Raw genomic sequence first — 25,929 nt, 5'->3', positions numbered from 1 at the left:
TCGGACGATTCAGCTCGAAAAGCGTCTCGGGAAAATTATCAGTTGTGCAACCTTATCTGTTATTTGCGATAAAATACGGTTTAAAATGTTGTTGTTAAATATTGAAATTTAACAGAGAAAAATCGAACGTGAATTTGTGTATTTTTTGAAAAGATTCGTTATAAATATGAAAGAAATGATTGAGATCGATCGAGATACCAAAATTATTCTTGATATTTGAGATGATAATAATTAGAAAATCGAGCTGAAAAGATAAAATCTAATTGGTCTAATAAAAATATCGATTTATTATTCGAACAATGTGTTTGAAAATAAATTACAATAAAGCATTTTATGAAAAATGTAAACGAAAATTAAAAATTAACAACAATTATAAAAAGATTATAAAATGTTTACGAATTCGACTCGAATGCATATGTATTTTCAATCGTGTTCCAGTTCAAAATGTTATATTAGCCTGGAAATTGATTGAACGCGTATAATATCTCTTTATATGCAAATTAATCACTCCGTTTCGATGAATAAAATGAAGAATAACACGGGATCTAACGTACGAATATTAATATATATGTAATTAATATAAGAGATAGTGAACGTGTATAAAAATTGATTAAAAATCGTATTTTCGAAATTGTTGTTTGCCGTAATTATAATAATAATAATAATAATAATTATATGTAAAGTAATAATTGAATTGAATTAATATTAATTTCTTTTAAACTATTACTACCACGTTGTTATTCATGTTGATAAAATCATCGTGTGTTTCCAAACTGTGCAAACTTTCGTCATCCAATTTGATATTTTAACAACAATATTTCGTAACAACAGGAAACAATTAAAAAAAACATCATTATCGAATAAACGCGTGCAAACGTTCGATTGGAATTTTCTTCCACTTACGAGAAAATAAAATTTCTTTCTTTTGCACGTAAAAATGTGTATATTTCTGTGTTTCGTTTCCTTTTTCCCCCTCCTCTCTGTATTTCTCGATACAAAAAAGCTAAAACATTTGCCGTTTCCAGATCGAGCAAAAAAATTCCAACAATTTTCCTTCTTACTTTCGAGAAAATAGAATTTCTCTATTTATTCAGAAATGTATATATATATATTCTTTTTTTTTTTTTTTTTAATATAGAAAAGATAATAACTCCTGTTTTCTCGATGCAGAAAAGCTGGGGAAAATTTCCAGGTCAAACGGAAAATTTCAACGGCTCCATTCGATCTCTGCTTTTTGTAAATCGTCCAACAAGTAAACGCGAAATGTCAGCCTCCAGGAACTCTAATTATTCCCGAATTCGCCGATTGTTTCCCCGTCGAAAGAATTCGGTGAAATTCGGTGGAAATGCAGTGAAAAATCGATCGTTCCTTCCTAATCTCACTGGAAACAGCACAACCAAACGTGTCACAAGTAAATTCGAATTCTTGCTTAATCTTAAAGAGAGAGAACTGATACTTTAAAATAAATTCGAACGATTCCAGAAACGGGAAAAAATATTATACCCCGTATAGAATTTATGGAAATTTATGGAAATTTATTCCAAAATTAATTTTCATAATTATCCCGATAATTCTCGTGTGGAGGAAAAAGTGGTAACGCGAGATCCTGTCGGCAAGTTGAAATCTTTCTATAAAATCAATATTTAAATATTTTATAATGGAATATGTATGTAGAAAAAACGAATATTTCCGTGAAATCAACAATTTCTTTTTCTTTTTTTTTTTTTTTAATATATGTATAGTATTTCATTTTCTTCGATGAAAAAAAAAAAGGAATTATTATTATTATTCGAATCTTTCACAAGTCGATAATCGATTTACTAGAAAAGTTAACAATTTCTATAAATTCATACGCTTTAAATTTATTTATTCAAGAAATTACATCGTGAAACATTATTTTCCAATAGTTGGCGAATTTATCAAATACAATACTTTTCTAATAATTCGATTACACGTCACGAACACCTGAAACCCTGTTAATAAATCCACTCTTCCATCGAAGGAAACTTATACAAAATCTCTCTCTGTGAATCTTTTCACACTCGAATTTCGACTTTGCAAGTCGTGATCGAACTCGCTGTGCCCAAGAATTTCAACCCGATCGAATATCCCGAGCTCGAGATAATCGGTCTCATTGTTGGAACAGAATTTCCACCATCTCGATTCAGAACTTTCGACGATCTCGGGCCGCGGCTCGACTTCAAGAGAATCTAGGAGAAGGAACAGGTGTGCGCGATGCAGTGGGCGCCAGAGTCGCGATGCTCGTTCGAGAAGAGGTAGAAAAAAATGAGGGAGGGGGGAGGAACGAGGGAAGTGGAAGGAACGAACGGTGAGGAAAACGGTTTTCTCCATTCCCTTCGAAAGAAAATTCGTCGAAAAGAGAATCGAAAAGTTCGAGGGATACGTGCGCGCGTATCTTAAACGAAGTGAGCTTGGATACACGTAAATAGATGTGGGATTGGATCGAGGTCTTTGGCCTCGAGGTTTGGCAAAAAAGTGGTGGGGAAAGAACCGTGCGAGGGAACGAGAAGTTTCCGCCGAGCAAAGGAAGGTGGAAAAGGAGAGAAATCAACGCTTTGTTTGGGAATTTTCTTTTCGAGGAACGAGGATACCTTAGGATAAAAGAATCGGCTCCTTCGAGTATAATGGATGTAGGCGATTTAATTCCGTGCGATGCAGAATTTTCTTGGAGCTGATATCTTTTTTAGAGAGAGAAGTATTATTATTATTATTATTATTATAGATATCAACAGTTTTATGAGGATAAAGATTTTGTATTTCGTTTCACAATCTGAATTCACATCAGAAAGGGAATGGTGGACATCCTTTTCGATACAAGGATACAAAAAAAATAATTGAAAAGGAACTCTTTTCCCCCACACATGACGTACGATCACGTTGTCTCGGGTGAAATTAAATTATTTCTTATCTAGCTTCCAATCGATGTTTTTATATAATAACTTTCTGTTTTGATATTCAAAATCTAACCAAATTCCAGAAACAATTTTTTTCAAATTATTCCTCGTTCGAGTTTCGTACAGCGAAACGTTTCGAAATTTTGAATTCCGTCAGGGTTTCGAGTAACCTAATCTTAAGTCACATTTTAATTTTTCTTAACGACTTTCAATTTTTGCGAAGCAGTCACACATTATTAAGCACAGAGAGAAAATAAAGCTCTATCGAATAATTACAATAATTATATAATAAAAAGTCGCATTTTTAACGAATCAAAATATTCTAATTTATTTATTTAATACGAAATTTGTACAATTATATATAACAAATAAATTTAATTTCGTCGCTTTCGATTCGAAACTTATCGCTTCTCGAACGACTGCCTTGTGCTGCCATCGTACGTCCAACGATATGACACGTTTTTTCCCCTTCCCCTTCGTCTTCACCTTCTCTTCTCCCGGAAATTTTCCCCGGAAAAGGTTCCATCAAGCAAGAAACACGATCAGGCCGGTGCGACGTTTGGAAACAAAGGCAAGGAATGAACGAGAGAGAGAGAGAGAGAGGAGAGAGCGACGAGCACGAGAGAGAAGATTTCAAGTCTGAAAGCGAATCGAAGGTATATACGCAACCTAACCTTAAACTCTCGTCGATGCGTCAAAGACTCATTAATTAAGACGATCCGTGGCGATGGCAGGTCGGAGATACGCGAGACGAAAATAATTAATGAGAGCAATGAATGCTCGTACAATGCGAACACTGGTGGACGGATTCATTAAGGACAAAAGAATTCACGCCCGAGGAATTCTTAACCTCGGAATACGCGATAATTAAAATATCACGTCGCGTATCGCGTAATGCGCAAACTATTTTTGATTTGAAAGCAAAATAATCTCGATGATCTCTTCGAGTTCGTGTGGAGATTCGTTGAGTAAGATTCGTTCTTTTGTTATTGGATGTGCGTGGTTGTCACACACGAGTCATTTATTAAGGTTATGTTAACTTTACACACGTTTGATCGAAAATTGTGAAAGTACTTTCTTTTTGGAGATAATTTTAACATTGCGGAAAACCGATTTTACAGAATATGGGTTTTCAATGAAACACTCTTAATTTGTTAATTATTCGCAGAAATGATATTTTTATTCTTCTGAAATTAATTTAAAGTTGTCAAATAAAGTTTTATTCGTTATTTTTTAGATCGTTCACACCGCGTTGTAACTTATTGCTATCAGAATTACGTAACACAGAGAACAAATCTCTCTTCGGGCACGATCCATCGACATTCCTGACGCGTAACAGGAAGCACGTAACACAAACTTGCGCCGATACTCGTGAATTTGATCCAGTGATCACCGAAACAACGCCTGAGGCGTGCTTGATCCATGGACGAGTCGTTTCCTTTTCAGGAGAAAAAGGGGAAAATCGAGGATCCGATGCAGGTGAATTGAAGAAAAGGGAATAATGAAACGATGGAATTAAAATAATAAGAATCGTAATAACTCTTGACAAAAAGTAATCTATCATCTCAAATACCGAAATAAAAAAATATAAGAGAAATATAAATGATTGAATTCGTTCGATTCACTATTCTAACAATAAGATATATATTATATATATTACCAAATTACTCTTCGATTAAATGATCCTATGAAACGAATCTTTCCTATCTTTCATACAAATTAATTCAAATTTACAACTATTATAATCGAACAAAAGAAATAATTTAATACGCAAACACGTTCATCTTATCAACCTTATTTGTCGAGCTCTACTCCATAGTATATCTTCAATTCCCTTCTTCCGATTATTTCAATCCAATTACCCCTTTCAAAATTGGAGCCGCTTGTTCGATTTCAAAAGCCAAAAATAATCCCATCGTGATCGATTCCAGCGAAAACGGACGAACCGTGCGTTTAATTTAAACGAAACGTTTACTATTCTCCAAAAACCACTTCTCCCCCTCCCCCCCCCCTCTCCCCCTTTTCCAAGACGTTCTCCTTCTTGTCTCGCCCATTCAAACCTTTTCTCGGGCGCAGACGGCCCTTCCTTTCCTTGGCCGAGCATCCTCCGCCGCGTACGCTTTCATTGCTATTGCGGTTCCAGCCACGCGCATTACGAAATTCTTGCGAGTTGTTAAGCGGGACGAATTATCCTGGCTTCCGTAGGAATGCGATAATTGAGTTTAAGAAACGGCGGTGGGATAAGAATCTGCTTGTTGAGGAGGAGGAAGGGGATGAAGGGTTGGTGTGGTGTTATTTTTCGTGGTGGAAATGTTTGGTGGGTGGATAATTGGAAGAATTTGGAGAGATTTCTTAGTTGGTTATTTATGGTTTCGAGGGTGGATAATGGAGAGATGCGAAAGTGTTAATTTTGGTAGGTTATAACATCTATCGTAAGATGATTAAATTTTTTTTTTTTTTGTTTGATAGATAGATGTAACAACAGGGTAATTTTTATTACCGTGAAAATAATTTTGGATGGAGAAATTTGGAATTGAGTGAGACATCGTTCGTTTTGGAGTATTAATGGGAATATTATTATAATTAATGTTGTAAAATTAAAACTGAGGTTTTTTACTTTAGAAAATTAATCTTTTACTCGTTGAATCTGAGAGAAAAGTTTTTTTCACTATTCTAGAAAATAATCGTACAATTTTGATTTTTTTCATTTTTCCATTCTCTTTGACGAATTATTGGAAAAAGGATAAAGTAAAAAAATATTGTATGCGATATTTTTATTGCAAAATAAATATAACGAAATAGAGATACAAGATTCAAGTAGAATACTAATTAAATCTTATTATTATAATATGAGAATATAATTATTAATAATTATTCATAGAAAAATAATTGAATAAATAAATTACAAACTCTTTTCACATTAACATTCGATCTATAAAATTTATTAAAATTGCACTTTTTATACTTGCTTGAAAAATACCTTCTACAATTATTCACGAATTTTTTAAAAACATTTTTTAAACAGCATCTGTGACACATTTGCATTTTCCAATTATTTAAATATCATTTTTTTCCATTAAAATGAAATGCATTTTCGATTCAACGAAATGTAGTTCGTGTGAAAAATTTTTATAAAATAAAATTCTGAAATGCAAAATTTTGACTTTGAGCGAGGCATTATTGTTCCAATTAATTTTCCAGCTTCAAAACTGTTTTTGGCCTACGCATTGACGCTTTTCACTTTTAAAATTAACGTATAATGCCAAATATAATATCGTTGTAAACAATATTTTAATAGTTTAACACAATCTCGAACGAATATTCCGAAGATATAATTTTCACGAAACAAAATTTCGAAAACGATTAAAATACTACAAGAAAATTTGATAGATGAAAAATTTTCACGAATAATGACAACGTGACAAAAGTAAATAATCTGAATATTTTTAAATGCATTAAATGAAAACAACTGGTGACGAGAATAGAATTAATTGAGTCAATTCGATAGATCAAATTCTTCATAAGTATTTGGAAAGAAAGAATTTAGAAGTCGAAAAGTATTTCCAGTAAAATCAAACATTGCCTGAACTTCGAAATTTTATAAGAATACCTCGCTTAAAAATTAATATTTTTCTCTATAATATTTACCAATTCAATTAGCACAAGTAATAACATCTCGATTCGTTCTAATATCAAAATGAAAAACAGATTTGCAAGTACTCGTTCCAAAATTAACCAAAATTATTTTTCCAATTAACAACAAAATATTCCATAAATTCGCGCTCAATCTCATCGTCATAATTAAATCGCCTCCACGTAGGGAGCCATCCTGGAACGAGTGCAAAGTAAAGATCTTTTAAAATCGTGTCGTAATTAGACCCGTGTCCGTTCGTATCTCGACGAAACTCGGTCTCCTATCGTTATCCGGGTTGAACCGGGTGGATAAACTCGCGTCCAAAGTCCATTTGCCATGTTCGTGGGGGATGAGATTCGGTAAATCGAAACCCCGTGTCGGCCAACAACGGGAGAGATCGAAGAACACATCTTTCGACTTGGTTCGACCGCGCGGAAAACAAGCGTGAACAACAAGCGAGGGGGGAGTAATCGGCCTGTATCGATGAGAAATTCAGAAGTTTAAGAAGAGATATACTTGCATCGATTTCACCTCGATTCACATATTTTTTGGAATGGAAATAATTCATTTTTAATTTACAAAGATTTCTTTTTTTTTTATATCGTTATATAATTGTAAAGGAATTTGTTTAACACTTAACATTGCATTCGAAATTATTTTCGCGATATTTATAAAATTTTATGGAATTTTTCAGATGCATATGAGAGAGAGAGAGAGAGAATTGATTGGACAAGGAAATTGTAATTCTGTGAGAAAAATCACAAGAAGAGAATATACGCAAAAAATTACGTGACGAAAGAAGAAGAAATAGCTAAATTATCAATTAAAATAAATGGATCAATAATTGAAATATTCGCTAACGATGAAAAATCTTTTTATTCCAACAACGAAGAAAACGAGAAACGCAACGATCGATACAAATATCTTACGAACGGGAGACTGTTTCTTCGTATCCGGTTTACAGCGCGCGAAAAACAAACACGAGAATAATTGTATCGACGTCGCGACGAGGTATCTGGAAAATTTACGAACGACCGTACGTACCACGCCATACCGATTTCACGCTATTTATACTCGAAGAATCGAATGCAGGATCGTGCGAAGGGAAGAATTAAAGATCGGTTTGCCAGACCGTGAGATCGCGCACGGATTCGGATCACTGACTATTTACGAGCAGAGGTTCTCGGTATTCACGGCAGGATAAGTTTCCTTGGAATTGGAATTGCGTCGGATGGAGAAAATAGAGGAACGTGGAGATAGCGATGGACGCGATACAGCCATCCTTTCGCGTTTTTCAAACAATTCTGTACTCGATACTTGTTCGAACGATGAATTTATACTTGTGATATCAAGATATTACGATGCAGTAAAATTATGCAGTGGCAGAAATCGGTAATATTCGATTAGATGTTGTTTGTTCGACGATTCGTTGGCGGCGCATACCCATCACTACCTTCGCGCTCGGCAAAACATTTTTCGTTAATAACTCGTTAAGAAGGGAAAAACGAAACTTTTCACGAAGGAAAAAGTTGGTTGAAATCGTCTCAGGAATCATCAGTTAAGTCTTGAAGATTTTATGTAAATCGAAAAGTATGATAATCTTCAAAATAGTGATAGAAATGTACTGCAAATGTATAAATATCAATTTCTTTAGAGAGATATATCGTTTACGATTCTTGATTCCTTTTGCTGGCCAGAAAATCATCAATTATATATCGATATAGCATGCATACAATGGAAACAAATAATTTTTCGATTTCTTTTGATTCTTTTATTGGTTAAAAATCGTGGGATATTGCTTGAAAAACCATCACCACTGTACAAATTCCTTTTTTCTTGCGATTCCAGTGTAGCGATCGGTTTTCTTTAGCGCTTATAACAACGTCTGCTCGATACCTCGAAAGCTGGCGTGGAAAGGAAAATGGACACGAGCCACCATCCTCGATATTCCTCGATATTCTTCGAGGGTAAACCCGATTTTAAAACGGCCAGAGAAACGTCATGTGGACGAGAAAATCGTATTATCGCCGATACATTCTTGCTGGAAATCGAACCTTTTATACAGACACCTTGTACACATCGATTCCATGATAAACGGTTTCAAAAGTCTTTTGAATGTTTTATATTTTAGTTTTGAAACAGGGATCGAGCGAAAAATTGTTGACACATTTTTATTTGATCGTTATTGTTTATAATGAAATTTTTATAAAGAGGATTAAAGAAATGGATATTACTTGTCCTATTGGTCGAATTTTGGATATTTTATGGCTTTTATATTCGTCAAATTTCTTGATTATTTTTTTTATCAAGAAGACAATTATTAAACATTTTATTCCATATTATATATGAATAGGAAATTTATTTTCTTAAAAGTAGAAAATTAAACAGAAACGTTTATTTTATATTAAAAAAATTAAACTATTAGATTTTTCGATATATAAATATGTTGGAAGCTTGAAATTGAAATTGTTCAGATCTATTGATAAAATTGTTTTATTAATCGAATGTATAGAATATTTGTTAAATATACATTTTTTCAACAACAGGATTGATATGTTAAAATATGGATTAAAAATAGAAAAGAAAAAGTTAAAAAAAGCTCATCGAGTAACATTTATGCTTCAGAAAAATTCCATTTGATTTTGTCCAATTGATTTCTTGTTTTCATGCATTCTATTTTAGATAGATTAACAATTGAATCATCGTTGTGGAATGAAATAACAGCACATGTATCAAAAATTGATATCAAATTATTTTCTCTTTCACATGTATTTTTTTATGAAATACGCCGGATACTTTTGTGAGAATCATTTTGAATAAATCCAATTATATAACACGCATTATCCAACTTCTCAATTTTCTCTTTAATGTACAGGTAATAGAAAACCGTTATATAATTCACAATTGATTCATCTCATACACATTAGATGACATAGATGAAATTCGATTGCAAGTTAGTTGCATCGTCATCGGTGAATTCTTTCGATCGACTATTCATTTTATCATGTTTATTGGAAGAGTAACATAGCTAATAAAATTTGCAATTTTATCGCATTGAATTATTTCTACAAAAGAAAAAACTATTTATATTTTTTGCTGGTAAAATCTTTGTAAAAAAGCTCTCTCGATTTAACAGTTTGATACCACAAACTTTCAAACTTTGAAACTATGTAATGTAATTAGATTGGGGATATTTACAAAAGAAAATATTAAATAAATAAATTTTGCGTACTATATCTTCAATATTTTTTCCTTTTTTGCATAAATGCATCCGCAGTCCATTTATAACAATTTGAATTAATCAAGAACATTTTTCTTAATATTATGATTTTTTAATTATGCCATTACAGCAAGTGTGTGATATATAATGACAAGTTATTATTACAGCTTATTCCAGTTTTAAAATATCGATCACCGATCGTGGCCAGAATTGTCATATTACCTCATTTTAGAACTTGGAATATCCAGTGAATTGCCAGGAGATTTTAATTAAAAATGGAGGTCAAAAAATGATATCGATAAAATTTCGTATATTATGTGATAAAATATAAGATATGGAATAATTTTTTTTAAAAATTATAATAACAAAAATATTTTCATTTTTAAAAATAAAAATTATTTAAAGAATTTTGAGAAAGTGTCACAATGTATGTGACTTAAGAGACATATCGTTAATGGAAAAATTAATGGAAAAGTTTCTTTTATAAAATAAGACTCCAAATATATGACTAAATATTTTTTTGACCAACTAAATGTATACATTATTAAATTAACATTCAAATTTTTTTAGTTTTGAGCTAATTTGAATACGAGTGAAACTATTGCATAAAGAATTTTGAAATCACTGAATTATTGTGATTAAAAAAAAAGTTTACTTTCACATCGAGATCTGAAATAGATTTTTAAAGACGAAAATTCGAAAATCGAAATTAATCCCTTGCCAATCCAATATCTCCTCTGAAAAATAAGCGAAAATAAATTTTCACAAAATCCTTTGAAGAGGAATAAGAGCAAGTTTATTTCAACGAAAAATATTTCTCTGCTAATTCAACGAGTTACATAATTTCAAACTTCTCTCTCTCTCTCTCCACGATTTTCACGGAGTCATCTTTCAAAGGGAAAGGGGGGAAAACAGCAGAAGAAAAGAAAGCTGTTGCGAAAAGTGCGGTGAAATTCGCATTGTCGGTCGAAAATTTCCAATGTTCTTCACAGAAAGAAAGAAAGAAAGAAAGAAAGGAAGGAAGAAAGAAAGAAAGTTTAACTTAAGAAATCGTGTTGGTTTCCAAACGAAATTCCTAACCAAAAGAAATTTCAAACTTTCGAACGTGTTTCAACTTTTTCAGTTTTCACAAAGCACCGCCACCCCTCCCCTCCCATCCCACGACCCATAATATTTCCATCTTATATTACGCGATCTTCAATATTCCTCCGCATACGTCACATCCGCCGATTCCATTCGATCCATTTTCTTATTTCTCCAGCCATTCTCGCCCCCTATTCACTGCTCCGACACGAGCCACTTTATACACACCAGAGAGAGTTGACTAGATTGCGCTGACTAAGTCACCCTTTTCTTGTGGATCCTTATCTTCAATCTGTTTGCAGAGGGAAATCTTGCCAGCTAGGGTTATCGATAGTAATATTTTGGGTTAGTAGGTGAGCATGACTCACTACTAAGGGGTGACGATTAATTAAGGTGGCGCGACACTAGCGCCACGCGACTGTTAACTACTTGTGACCAACGTACTCGTGACGTTTATTTATTTATCTTTTTGTTTGTGTTCTTCTTTTTTTTTTGGAATATTTAAATTAATATATTTATCTACATAACGTGTCTTGTTATTAACATTTTAACGTGAAAGTTATACTCGAAAAACTAGTTGATCGTCGCTATGTTAAATTAATTTTCTATATTGTGACTTTTCGATCGTTTTATTCGATTAAAAGATATGTATTTATACGATTGATTCGATTGATTAGACATTTAACGCTTTCTCAGAATTTATTATTTAATTAATACCGTAATAAAGAGGGAACAAAGGAGAGGAAAATTTTATTGTATGTTAACTGAAACTAAAAAATTAATGGCATCGTTCATTTTGAATTTTAATGGTCTATTTAAAATAAAAGCTGGGAAATAATTGTTGGACGAATGAAAAGCTTCTTTAAAACGAGGTGATAAAACTTTTGTAAAACTGTTTATGATTTCAGTAAGACTCGTAAAACCATCGTGCCAAAAGTCGTAAAATAGAAATCTCTCGTTTCGTAGTAGCGACACAGAGGATGATAACAAAAATTTTAAATATCTCACGTACGTGCACACGTGGTATTTATATCTGTATTTTTCATAAATTTTCTATTATCTCGCGAAAACATACCATACAAATACAGTTAATTATCTTAATAAGGAATATATCTTATATAAAGTGTCAATGAAGAAATTTTTCCTTTTTTTACTTTTATCGAATATGACGTGTTGCCAGCTTATTATTCACTTCGATCAGTGTATAAAGAAATTATAAATCAATATTAATACATCAATATATATCGATATAATAATAAAGGGCACAATGTTTTGTTGCCTTGATTCGTCGAAAGTTATGAATTTCAACATTTTCGAAAAAGCAACGATAATTTCAAAGCAATAATTAAAAAACAAAAAGCGAAATCTTTAATCAATATACCCATAATAGTATATAACCCATAACTCGTCATTACTCAATCAAACTGCAAAATTTACACCGAATCAAATACAAAGAAAATTCCACGTTGCCTTATCGAATGGATTGAACGATTAAAATTTTAACGTGTTTCGAAAAAAAGCCATAAGCACGCCAAATTAACGGAACTCGAAAGGACCCTCACTCGACGAATTCGAAATAATCAAAAAAACAATAAAACGACCAACTCGTTAGTTATACCACAGCACAGAGATCCGACTACTTGTCCGATCCATCACGTTCCTCGACCACTGGGAGAACGAGAAGGAGAACGAAACGCCATCTCTCTCCCCATCCATTTCGAATTATTCGCATAAAGTCGAGCGTAGTTATCAAAGTTTCCAAGAAGCCCGTCGAAACTTTTCCTTTCCTTCCCTCCCCTCTCCGTTTCTTTTTTTTTTCTCTCTCTCTTAAAGGACTCGCCTTTCGTTTACATCGAAAGCAACTCTCCGCCCTTTTATCAGACGATTCTCACGTTTCTGCCGTTTATTACAGAGAGAGAGAGAGAGAGAGAGAGAGAGAGAGAGAGAGAGAGAGAGAGAGAGAGAGAGAGAGAGAGAGAGAGAGAGAGAGAGAGAGAGGCCTCGCGCAACCATTGTTCCCGAATCAAATGTTCCTCGCATGCGAAAGCGATAACGCTTGGTTACATCGATGATGATACGACGAAGGAAGGGCAGCAGGAGGAGGAGGAAGTGGGTAGAGTCAGATTCAGGCCTTAATAAGGTGGTGGCCATATTTCAAACGTCGGGGAAGGCGTTTTGTTACCGGGGAAAAGTGGAGCCGTTACGACTTATATACGCGGGGGAGGGCTGTTTTCATCAACGTCTGTGCCTGTACAGGAGGGGGGAAGGGGGAGGAGAAAAAAACAGGGGTACAGGAATCATAAATCATCCGCCAGATGGCAGCAACTATGATACATCAATTAACTTGAATTAAACCTGTCCGGGGAGGGGGAGGGGACGTGCGTGTGCGCGTTTCTGGATGGAAAGAAGAAATATTAACGCATTGTTCGGCACCACACCGATTTATTTTCGCCGAGTATGGATGGGTGGCGGAGAACTTTTGTTAAGAAACAATGAGTACGTTGAACCGGAGGAAGGTGGTAATAAAAGCTCCCCGTGGAAATTTTGAATCGAAGCCTTCCCTTCGCGGAGGGAAGATCGTTTATTTCAGAAAGAAGATCTCGAGTAAAATTGGGCCCTGTTCGAATCCTATTAATTCTCACTTTTCTTAACTTGTTATAAAATTCATTATTCGATGTACTATCTATATTGTTCTACAAGTTCGAAAAATATCTCGAATTATAACATTGCTAGTAAAATTGGGCCTTATTGATGTTAGAATCTTATTAATTCTCATTTTTCTTAACTTTCGATCTGTATCCCAAGTTCAAAAGATTTCGACATCTTAATCATTGGATTATAACACTGTCAGTAAAATTGGGCCTTATTAGAATCTCTTATTAATTCACATTTTTCTTAACTTCATACTTTTGATCTGTATTCCAAGTTCAAAAGATTTCGACATCTTAATCATTGGATTATAACACTGTCAGTAAAATTGGGCCCTATTAGAATCTCTTATTAATTCACATTTTTCTTAACTTCATACTTTTGATCTGTATTTCAAGTTCGAAAGATTTCGATATTTCGATCCATTGGATTATAACATTGGCAGTAAAATTGGGCCCTATTAGAATCTCTTATTAATTCACATTTTTGTTAACTTCATACTTTTGATCTGTATTTCAAGTTCGAAAGATTTCGATATTTCGATCCATTGGATTATAACATTGGCAGTAAAATTGGGCCCTATTAGAATCTCTTGTTAATTCACATTTTTGTTAACTTCATACTTTTGATCTGTATTTCAAGTTCGAAAGATTTCGATATTTCGATCCCATTGGATTATAACACTGCGACTAAAATTGGGCCCTGTTACAATCCTATTAATTCTCATTTTTCTTAACCTCGTACTTTCGATCATTGGATTGTAACGCGTAAAAAAATTCCACTCTCGAAACGTACTTCCAAACGACGATACAAAATGATATTCTTCCGAAAAAAAAGAAAACATTTCAACAATACTGAATTCGCGTGAAAAATTTCCACTTCTTCTCGATCCTATGCACAGACGCCAAGGCGTGAAAATTTCTTTCCCAAACCCCAGAAAATACCGCTCGAGCATCCCGGCTCGACGCGACGAAAAGAAACGTCGAAACACCGAGTCGACAGAGCTGAGCCAATAAGACAAACTGCAAACCCTCTCCCCCTCCGCTATATATCCTCGCCTACATCCACGAAAATCCAATTCGTCGAAAATTCCAGATTATTAGAGGAGCAAGGAGAAAGATATATATATATAGAAAGAGAAAGAGAAAGAGAATACAGATTTCGAGGTACTTCGATAATGGAGGATTCGGTCCAAGGATCGGCCATAATCCTACACTCCCCCCCTCGAGGCTCGCTTCCCTGGACCATTATCCCCGGTTATATAGTCCGTATATAGGGGCATGCTCGATGCACCAGAAGCGCTGCGTGACGTGATAGAATCCGTCCTCCTAAGGGAGATCGCTGTGAAAAGCTTTCACGATCGATGCCGGCCAATTGTCAGATTATGGGAAATTTCGATCGGCGGCGGTCATCCACATGTCGAAATTACGATCGCGGAGGGGCTTGTTGGCCGCCGTTTACGCGCAGATACGATAATTTAACACTGTAAGGGGAACACTGAAGGGTGTTTCGTGGGGAAACCTCGGGTCGAACCAAGATCGAAGAAGCCCGTTTCCTATCCTTTTTTGGAGAGGATTCGATCTCGAGGTAATCGGTTTACAAATTCGATGGACTTTGAATTATTATTTTTGTTGGTCAGCAATAATAAATGGTGGATGTTGAGAATGTAGATAATTATCGACGTCCATTTCGGATGATAAAGTTTGAAGCTAGCGATTTATCGAGTGTGAGTTAGAATTTTTCGTGAGTGTTTGAATGGAATTTAAAACGATAGAATTTTTTGACCAGATAATTTTCACGGAAAAAAATTTTGCCCAACTTTTCATCGATCGAATAATTTTTGATCTTTGGTTAGAGCGTCGATACAATTTATTTCTCGCCAACTTGGCCGCGCTGAATAGCGATTGACGCGCCGATATAACTTCGCAGGCGTTCGTTGATATTCTATATGGAGGGACGGGACACGCTTTGAATATCTAGCGGCGGCGGTGGTACACTTGGAATCGAGCAAACGTATACAAGCCAAGTTTCAAGAAATTTGCCCACCACTCGAACTTTTTACCCGAGAGTTAGTCGAAACTTGGTACTGGGTCATCTTGTATACGCGAGGGACGTTAAATATCGATGCTTTTTAAAGTCATACGTTATTCTTGTTAATAATTTAGATATTCGGGGAATATTCGTATTCTACGGATGGATTAATTATCCGTTTAAAACGTTATCCATTCTCTAATCTGATTTAAGAATTTTTCATTTCGTCAGATTTACGAATATATGTATTTTTCTTTTTCTACTTTAATTTTAATAAATTTTAACGAAGGGAAAACGTGGGAAGCGGAGAATACGAGTGAAAAAAATAATTGCTGTACATCGCTGTGTATTCGTGGTGTATTTGTACATGGCGAAAATTCTGGCGCGATCGTGAATTGAATCGTCGTGAAACTTACACGTTTTTCACTCATTTATCCGAAGCTCCCCTTTCACAAGGGAGGATAGCAAGTAGATTTCGAGAAGATAAAATACGAACGAAAGTCTCGGTCCCCTTTCTAACTTGTTTACAAAATACGCGCGAAATTGCTGCAAAAATTGGAATATTTAACTTTTTCACTTTTATTAAATTTCATTCTTGCGAGGGAAAAAATTTGAAATATCGTGTATACCGTGGAAAAATAATAACGAAAAATAAAGAAGAAAGAAAGTAGAGTATTTTCACTATTTCAACGAGTTACAACTCGAGTAAAGTTTTTCATTAGAAAGTAGAGTTAAAACGTAAATTTGTTTTTTTTTTTTATGACAATTTGATCATTTCGATAATCTATTCAGAGGCGGCATTTTCGAATAGGAAAAATTGTTGTTTTTGGAAATGTGGAAAAAAACGAGGAAAAGAATTAATTCTCCTCTGTTTGGGGACGAAATGAAATGAATATTTTAACTGCGTTTCGATATAACTCGTGTTACATCCGTTCGTGTATAAATTGCTGTACAAATATGCGCAGTGTTAAACGAGTATGAAATGGCGTAATAAATTGGCAATAATCGAAGTGTATTGTTTTATTTGAAAAAAAAATATATATATATATATACGAAGTTAAGCCAAAAATATCGTATTTGTTTGTCGAAGATTGTTACTAATTTAAATTAATTTCAAAAATAAATTTCAATATAAAACGATCACACACGCGTTACAATACCAACAAAATGTATTCGTTTCTGCTCGAATTTTCCTTTTAATTGTTCTAATCGAGCGAAACTTTCTAGGATCGATTGTAAAAAATAAAAAAAAGATTCTCAAACACGATTTCGCATAATTTATTCTGCATTCTGCATATTTTGACAAAAAAGCAAGAATAATAAAAAAAGAAAACTTAACATTATTCAAAGAAACTTCGTCGATCCTAACCAATGGGATTAAGTTAACAAAATCCTACAAAATCTAACCTGACCTAATTGTTAAGATTCTTCGTAGCATTCTAAATTCGAAACAAAATTTTCCTTTCCTTCCAATATCACCATCACCATCAAGTTCGAAACACAACAATCCACGTCTATCATCAAGCATTTAATAGCAACATCTATCCCCCCGCCATATCGTGAAAAGAAAAGAAAAGAATGAGCGTTTCACAGACCGTATCGTGGACTAATCCTAAATTAAATTAGGATTTTTCTTGCTCGAGACGAAAAGCTTGTGCAAAAACAAGAGAGCAGCAGCCTCTGTCGAAGGAGTGACGATTCATGCGGGCGAATTATTTGCGTTATTTGCGCGCGATTATTGGGGAGAGGCGTCCGTTTAAGCAGGAACTCGCACGGTTCGTTTGAATCGAAGGGGGACGAGCACAACTGGTTGTTCCCATAATCGGAGCCGGGTCGAGAGAGGCTCGCACGCATCGCGGTGAAATATTTTCGCATCCGGTACACTTTTCACCGGTGAAAAATTGGCGCGCGAAACGTTTGATGAAGCGACGAGAGGGCGAATCGCGTTCACGTCTCGATTTGGATCGATTTTCACACGATTTTATTAACGAGGGAGCGCTCGAAGCGGCAATTGCTTCGTTTCTTGGATCACGATACCAGGAGGGCGATTCTTTGAAATTTCTTTCGTCTGGAAATTTTGAGAGGTTTGGTTGGATGACGTAATTTTTTCTATTTTTAATTAGATTGTCAGGAATCAAATTTCTAACATAGGAATTTGTTATAAAGTTGTTACAAAGGAATTTGCAAATTAAGAGTGTTTAGTAATATAATATATATATAGTTAAAATACTTTAAAAATAATTTTTCAATTTTATCGTTGCACGATTTAAAAAAAAATGGAATTCACGTTTTCATTTCGTTCCAAAGAATTAAAAATGTTATATCCATTCGTTTCGATATTCCGGGAACACGTGTAAATTATTCCTGACAATTCCATAAAAATTCAATCTCTTAATCATTTTTTTCTCTTTTTTTTTTTTTTAATCAAATCGAATGCGCATGACACTTTTTTTTTTTTTACACGAATCGTGACGCGATCCCCCCTCCCCCATTTCCGTGATAATGTCGAGACACCTGTATAAGTATTTGACCGTGTAAAAAAAAAAAAAAAAAAAAAAAAACTCGCGTTTCCGTTGACAAATCATTTTCAAAGAAGCAATTATATTCGGCTGCAAGTTCCGTACTTTGAAAGGAACGAGATTAATTAAAAAGAAAAAAGAGAGAGAGAGAAACAAGGGGGAAAAAAGAGGTTTCGATGAAAAGTACCACGTGAAAACAAATGCACATGACGCGCATCGCGATACAACATTTTTGAATAAATAAAATGAAAACAATTCTCGCTTCCGGAACGACGGATATGCGAACGAAATACGATTAAATATGCGCGATGAAAATTTATAATTTTTTTCTCTCTCTCTTCTCCCCTCCTCCGTTAATTATATATCGACAAAACACGCAGGGGACAATTCGATACTTTCGCTCGTATTGATTTCGTTTAATCAACGGAGGGGAGGGGAGGAAAGGTGAGAGAATCAACACACACTTTTGTAAACTTGTTAAAATCCCAAGCGCAAAATAAGACGGGAGACGTGCAAACGGATTGCACAGAGATGCGAATCAAAGTAATCGAGTTCGGGGGAAATAAATATATCGAGAACGAGTTGAAAGGATTTTCGTTCGAATAAATATCGGGAAAGATTCGTTCGTTATTTCCCGCGCTAATGACCAATGTGTAATTTCGATTGTCTGGTCGAAAAAGATGGATTATTTTTTAATGCATGCGTAGTATAAGAGCGAATATTTCGTTTCGAATTATTTGGAAATAATTGTTACGGCTTTCTTTCGACGTACGTTGGGACAATTGTTGCTTCAACACTGAAAGATTCACCTTACATCGAATTACTTATTTTAACGAAATATTTATAAATTTTATTCTGTCTGTAAATGTAGATTCCGAGGCGAGATATTTTTGTTTCTTTCAAAATTAATTGGTAATGGATTTGTGAAAGAAAATATCTAATACAAGTAGTTTCTTATTTGGGATGATTCTAAAAAGGTAATAGTAATTTCGACTAAAAGAAAATAAATAAGTTTCGTATTCGTCGATCGAATATATTTATTATTCCAAATGATTATTTAATTTTTATTTCGTAAACGTGAATCTCGTTTTTATTCGATGGAATATTACACTTCTTTGTTAACGAATTATTAAAAAAAAAAAAATATCGTAATATTAACTATTAATCAGATCAGAAAGTTTAGATGGCGATCGTTTGCAATCTAGAGATATACTCGATCATGTGTTTGAATGAATAATGAAAGATAAAAATTAAAAAAAAAAAAAAGTTTATTTGTTCATTAATTAATCTCTCCGCTTATCAAAATTGTTACATAATCCTTAAAATATCTAAACAAGATTAGATGCCCTCGTGATGCAACTTCAAATTGAATCGGCAACACGAGCAACGCGCACTTAATTTGGAAAATTCGAAATGAACTTATGGAACCCTTCCATGTTCCATACAATGGAACATCGCGCAGCCCAATTACGGTGAAATTGCCCGAAATTCAAGGCTTCTATCCCCTTTTTGACACTCGCTTGTCCACGCACTATTGCATTTTTCTCTCCTCAAAATTCATTAGGATTAATTGGTCAAAGAGAGATGAATAAAAATTTTTGTTTTAGAAATTTTTCTTCCCAACGAAAATAATATATAATTTCTTTGATTTTTCGTTAGCACGATGCAAAGTGAAATCATTTTGTTTTGTAACGATATATTTTTAAAGAAAAGTTTAAAAGGATTTGTGATACGTCAATCTAGAAAAGTATTCGGAATCAGTATTTAAATCGTATTACAAGATGGTATAATGATAATTTCAATATTGGAATAGTATCTACTAGTATTTAGAGAATCTACTATTCAAACAGTATATATATATATTCTTATTTGCATTTCCTATAGAGTTGGGTAAAGCAAAGTTTGATTAGTGAAGATTAAGATTGCAAAATTATTCTATCAATTATTATTATAGCATTATAATAATAGTTGTTATTGATTATTAAATTAGTAATCACTAATCAATAATTAAGGGAACAAATAATTATTGTAACCAAAGGTTATGATTAAACGAATAATCATATAATGATTGGAATTGAATTAGTTAAATATTTATCGATAATAAATAGACTAGGAATATTTGTGTAAATATTCATACTATTAGAGACTATTAGAGACATTTTAAATATGATGAACGAATATTACATTTTGTATCTTTTTGCACATTGCATCCTTCAACATGTTTTGAAAGATATCGATAACAAGTAATTGTATAAATGAAAATAAAATCAAAAAGTATGAAATCTTTTCCATTTCAAGATTAATTTTCAAGAAAATTATTCGATTATTAAAATTTTTTCGCCGTTCACATGTGCCCAATGTTAATGATTTTCACAAGAAACAAGAATCTAAAATTTTATTCCACACATATTCGATCTAAAGAATTTCATTTGAAAACTTATTTAAACGTGATTTAATCGAAAACAAAACTTGAAATGAAAAAATTTCATTCCTACATACACATATATTACTTACGTAACAGCTATCCGCCATGATAATTGTCACGCCTTCTTCCCAAAAATAAACTTCATAACCCAACTTTCTTCTCGTTTTTCACAGCATCGAATCATCTCTCGCGAGCGAAAATACAGTCGAGTGTCGACACATTCCTTCCCGCGTTACATTTGCATAGAAAATCCCTGGCTGGAATGGTAAATACACACGTTTATAGCGTACACGGTGTACGACACGGGTAAACGAGAGACGCAGGTAGATAGCGCACACGACGATTCCTGACGTGGCTCGATTCGACGGTTATCGGGTTCGAATAGTCGCGAAACTTTCACGGGGCTCGGGCCCTTTCGAGGAATACAATGCACTCCGAATAATGCCACGAGATGGTGAAAAACGGCGAGAATGGAAACTTCGGCCGGTCGAAAAGAGAAAAGCACTTCTCGCTACGTTTGCTTCGATATTTTCCGAATCGAGTGCACGCTTCGCGCTTTTACACGTGTCAAGGGAGGCGCTGCCTGTCGTCACTGTTTTCGCGTTTCCACGGGAATCGTTGTTAAACGTGTCGCTTCGTGATGTATTACAGTGGAGCCATCTAGTGCAGTTTCAAAAAAAAATTCGCTCAGAGAGTTTTTTCGCATTTTTATTAATTACTTGTTGTTATTGTTTTTATCAATTATAATTAAACAATTTAATTTAACAACATTCTATGTATACGTATTTTAATAAATATCAAGAATTTTTACTTTAATATGATTGAAAGTATACTAGAATAATAATAAGATGAAATTTTATATGAAAAATATTGAAAATAATCTAAATAATATTTTATAAGATAATAACACTTCTTTAATTCTTCTCGTTATCGTCTAATGGAATAAAATCATTTCAATCGTTATCATTATTTTTAATTCATACCAGATCGTCGCTTCAACGATTATTGTACAACCAGGCTCAGGTATTCGCATTTGAAGAATGAACATCTATACGGTACGAGGAATGAACCAGCGTGCAAAACGCATTCTCCTATCCATCGGCCGTATTATCACGATCGTTTAATTCGAAATTGAAATTAATTCGCGGGAGAAGGGGGGAGGGGGGAGGGAGTCGAAATTATTTTACGCCTTTTAACGCTTTTCACCGTGCATTAATTTAACTAGGAAGGGAGAGAGGAAGGCAGGGGGGCTGACAGAAATTGTTCAAACACTTTGAAGTTTGGAAGCGACGGAATTTATGCTGCGGAATGCCAAGTATGGCCGATGTTATGAACAAATTGCAGGTACGCAGGCGCGGTATTCGGAATAATCCAACCGGCCAAAGTTACACTGGGAACAATTTTACATTGTGCCTCTCCTCCCCTCCCTCCCCCTCTTTCGAATTTCTCACCCGTGAGATGTTAAACAGACGCGCGTAAAACAATCGTCTGAAAATTATCGTGGAATTGAAATAAAAGGAGGAGAAGAAGAAGAAGAAGAAGAAAAAAAATCACGACACTGGCTGTTGTTTTCTTCGAAACTTGGAGGAGTGGGGAAGGAGAGGGTCGAAAATAAAAGTGTACGAGTCCACTTGAGAATATTTCTAATGGATATTGCGTTAGTAAAAGTGATTGTCTGAGAATTTTCTAGGTTATTCTCAGATGGATCTGCGATTCAATTTCGTATTCTGGTTGATGGAAGATTTTCAATGGAATTTCTGAGGATTCTACCGAGTAATAAAATAGATTCATGCACGATTCGAAGATGCACGAAATTGCGATTTTAATCTCATCTAAATCTGAAAACCCTTTCATACACTTACCGATATCCATCATACGCGAATCGAGATTTGTGAAAATCTTAATTTTATGTGAAAATTATATATACATAAAATTATATAAAAAATATATAAAAAATAATATTTAAAGTTTGTTCATATATTATTGTTCATATATTGTATTACAATATTGACAATATTCGAAAATCTTCATATGAAAGCAAGCTCATAATCGAATATTTGTCGAGCCACAACACTATCTTCAAAGCTTGTTCATATGAAAGCAAGCTCATAATATATTTGTCAAATCGCAACATTCAACGACATATTCGAAAATGAAAGCTTGTTCAAATGAAAGAATACTACAATGAAATATCAATATTAATAACATTCGAAACCTTTCGTATAACAGTGAACTCATAATCGAATATTTCTCGAATCATTGACGATATTTTCAAAGAATAATATTTAAAACTTGTTCACAATATTCGAAGCCAAATATCTCCATACGAAAGTAATGAAGACGTTGACGATAATAGAATCGAATACAATTTGTCAGATCATTGACGAATATTCGAAAATCGATACTCAAAGCTCGTCCATTCGAAAGTATCATTGGATCACAATATTCGAAAATCAATATTCAAAGCTTACTCGTATATTCCTCCACGATGGAACGTTTATTGGATCACGGAACAATAATTTGACAATATCCGAAACCGAAGCTCATTCTCGTAACAAAATCTAAGGAATCTAAGAGATGAACGAGACGAGAATTTATTCGCTTATTACAAAATTTCCCTGGGAATAACGCGTACCGTTTCTTTTGTTTTCAACGTCTGCGAGACGTTTCTTCTTCGTAAAACTCGATAATGAAGTCCTGTCCTGGATAGGGGGGAGGGGCAGGGCCACGGAACGTTTCCGCTTCGTTGAAAAATTTTCCCCCCCTTCAACTTGCGGGCGAAAGTTTCCACAACCTGTCGCGTGTGCCCGAAGCACAACGATCTCATTTTTACTCGGCTCCTCCCAAAAATAAACTCTGAAACAGCCTCCTATCTTTATCACAGGATGCATTTTGCGGGACGACTCGTGTAACGCGATCACACTCGTAATGTTGGATTGGTTGGAGCAACCTTTCTCAATATTTTTATCCACCGAGTTGTCGATCGAAACTGAAGTCGACGAAAATATCGAGTTTGTTAAGTTTTCGAGCAATTCTATTACATCGTACAGGCGTTTTAATATTTTTAATTTCATTCGTCAAGAAAAATAGAACGATTTCTCGATCCTTTTCTCGATGAAATATTTACTTGTTAATGATGCGAAAATTTTTAAAAATAAAATGAAACCATGGTGCAATGTAAAATATTACACGATTATCCACGTTTGAAAAGTAATATTCACAATTTCTAATCGAGCTAAAAATTAGAAAATCTATTAATTTCTCGAATTAAGAAACAGCGTTGAAACAATAAATATCCTCGTAACGTGAGTCTTATGAATCTAGAATCTCTCGCCTGGATGGATGGAAAAATAAAATCAAATGCATTCGCACAAAGTATCAATTTGCCTTATATACCGTTCGAGAAAGGTATACGGGGCTGGAAGAAGGATGAGGGTGGCGTCAACTTATCCCAAAGCGATGTTATAAATGCGAATAACACGATAGCGTCTGTTATGGGAAACAAGTTCGCACGATTGTATGCGTGGGCGGTGCGACACGAAAGGATGACAGGTAGGAAAGCACACGCTTCCTGGCACGTGTAATTTTATATGCACAGTCGAAACGCGACATTGTCAAAACTTGCGAGCATCCGTCCGATCTGTAAAATTAAAAATGCTTTGTAAAATTTTTTAAATCGTTTTGTAATTCGTTTGCAATCTTCCTAATGCGAACGTTTCTCGAGATGTTCTCTTCTTAAACAGAATCTCGATTAGTAAGATCTTTGACGTATGCTTCGAATAACATTTCGAAGAGAAGAACTCTTCATTTAAACTTCCATTGAATAATAATTGTTAATTTCGTGCGTTTATTTTTTAATCGGATTTTTCTAAAAGTGGAACGAAATGATTGCATTGCAATACAAATGAAATTACTCTTTTTTTAACTCGATAAATAACATCTTCAACGACTTCGCTTTTCAAGCATAGAGTTTCATCTATCTACGATTCGCATATGCATAACACAACGAATCCTTAAATTAGGGGAAAATTCGAAAACTCGATGATGATAATAAAAAAAAAAAAGAAGAAGGAAGAAAAAATGTTTATTAAATCCATTCCTTCGAATTTAATTTTGCCCCAGTGTATCGTTCCATTTTTATTCGGATGATAAATTGAGAAAAGGATTTTCGAAACGTTACACTTTGCCCGTATATATTGAAATAAAATAGGTGGAGAAACGGCGTGACACACTTCCACCGTTATCGAGCATCGTATCACGGCTACGGAAGATTGATTTAATCCCGCGAGATCGTTCAACCCTTATCGATGCAAAGGTTATTCTTAAAAATAAAGTGAGGAATCGTTCGATCCGTTTCCTTCGGCGGCCGAACAATTTGCGCGCCAAAACGAAAGAAACACCAATCTCAAAAATTTCTCCTCTCCAATCGAAGTAAGATAATTGGTTCCTCGTAATTCTTGCCCGATTGCGCGATACATTAAAAAAAAGAATAAATAAATAAATAAACGAAAGGGAAAAAACGTTTCTCGCTTAAACGTTCTTAATTAATCGAATGGTTCAGGAACCGTGGCGTATCAAGTGGAGTTAACTAGAATTCGCAAATTGCTTTTCGAAAGTGATTAAAGTTATTGAAGCATAAAATAAAATGAATTCTCGCCGAGTGTTTTCTCCCCCTCGATATATCTCATCTCGATCGAAGGAATAAATTAGTATAAAACGGGATGAATATATATATATATATATATATATATTATTCGATGCAGATATTTTTTACGTTCTAATTTATTTGCTTGAACAGAAGATAAACGTTGAATCGATCGTTCCTTTTTTTCTTTTCTTTCAGAATTATTTATATTTATTCTTTCGTCGTGTATTTCGGCTAAAACATTTTGGGAAAATAATTTTTAAAGGCGAAGTATATTGTACAGTTTTCAACGTACGATGAATAATCATAAAAAAAAAAAATTGAAGGAAGAATATCGGAAATTATGAATTAAACTACGTTTGAAATATTTGAATGTTCGAGGAAAAAAAGAAATAAAGGTAATCGATTAAAATTTTTCATTTGATTGATTGATTAAAGTTTTACAATTGAAAGAATAAATCGTGGAAAAATAGGGCGATTGATTTATTCTAATTGATTGATGAGATTATCTGTTATTAATCGTTGAAAAATCGATTGATTTGATCGTTAAATGTTCGTTAAATTGATTATTAAAATTATTGGTGGAAAAAAAATAAATCGTCAATCGTGATATTGTGTTAGTTGGTTTAAACTGAAAAATTGATTAAAAAAAATTTTCCATTTTGTTAATGTTCAAATTTCAATTTTATTTTATTATTCTACGAAATTTTGAAATTGAGAGGAAGAGAGAGAAGGAGAAGAGGGAATCATTATTAGCCACTGAATAAAAATATCAAATTATTTATTCTATAAACTTTATAAAGTATAT

At 34.0% G+C, this 25,929-nt stretch overlaps 1 protein-coding gene and 1 long non-coding RNA gene across 3 annotated transcripts in view; one reads left to right on the top strand and one right to left on the bottom strand.

Annotated features, from left to right (window-relative positions):
* The window catches only part of Cad87A (cadherin 87A), a 243,465-nt gene that overhangs the window by 166,317 nt on the left and 51,219 nt on the right, over positions 1-25,929 (bottom strand). The window lies entirely within an intron of this gene.
* LOC116414259 (uncharacterized) lies at positions 3,382-9,785 on the top strand. 2 transcript variants are annotated; one of them, XR_004224733.2, is made up of 2 exons: positions 3,382-3,571; positions 7,244-9,785. It is a non-coding gene; the product is annotated as an uncharacterized LOC116414259 (long non-coding RNA). The 2 variants fall into 2 exon arrangements; XR_015292542.1 differs by lacking the exon at positions 7,244-9,785 and adding an exon at positions 4,153-4,518 and having other exon boundaries at positions 3,388-3,571.

The sequence above is a fragment of the Apis florea genome, unplaced genomic scaffold (assembly GCF_048593485.1).
Source record: "Apis florea isolate Af1SG1 unplaced genomic scaffold, ASM4859348v1 contig_3170_pilon, whole genome shotgun sequence".
In the NCBI taxonomy this organism is placed as follows: Eukaryota; Metazoa; Arthropoda; class Insecta; order Hymenoptera; family Apidae; genus Apis; species Apis florea.
This window is presented reverse-complemented; position numbering and strand designations above follow the sequence as displayed.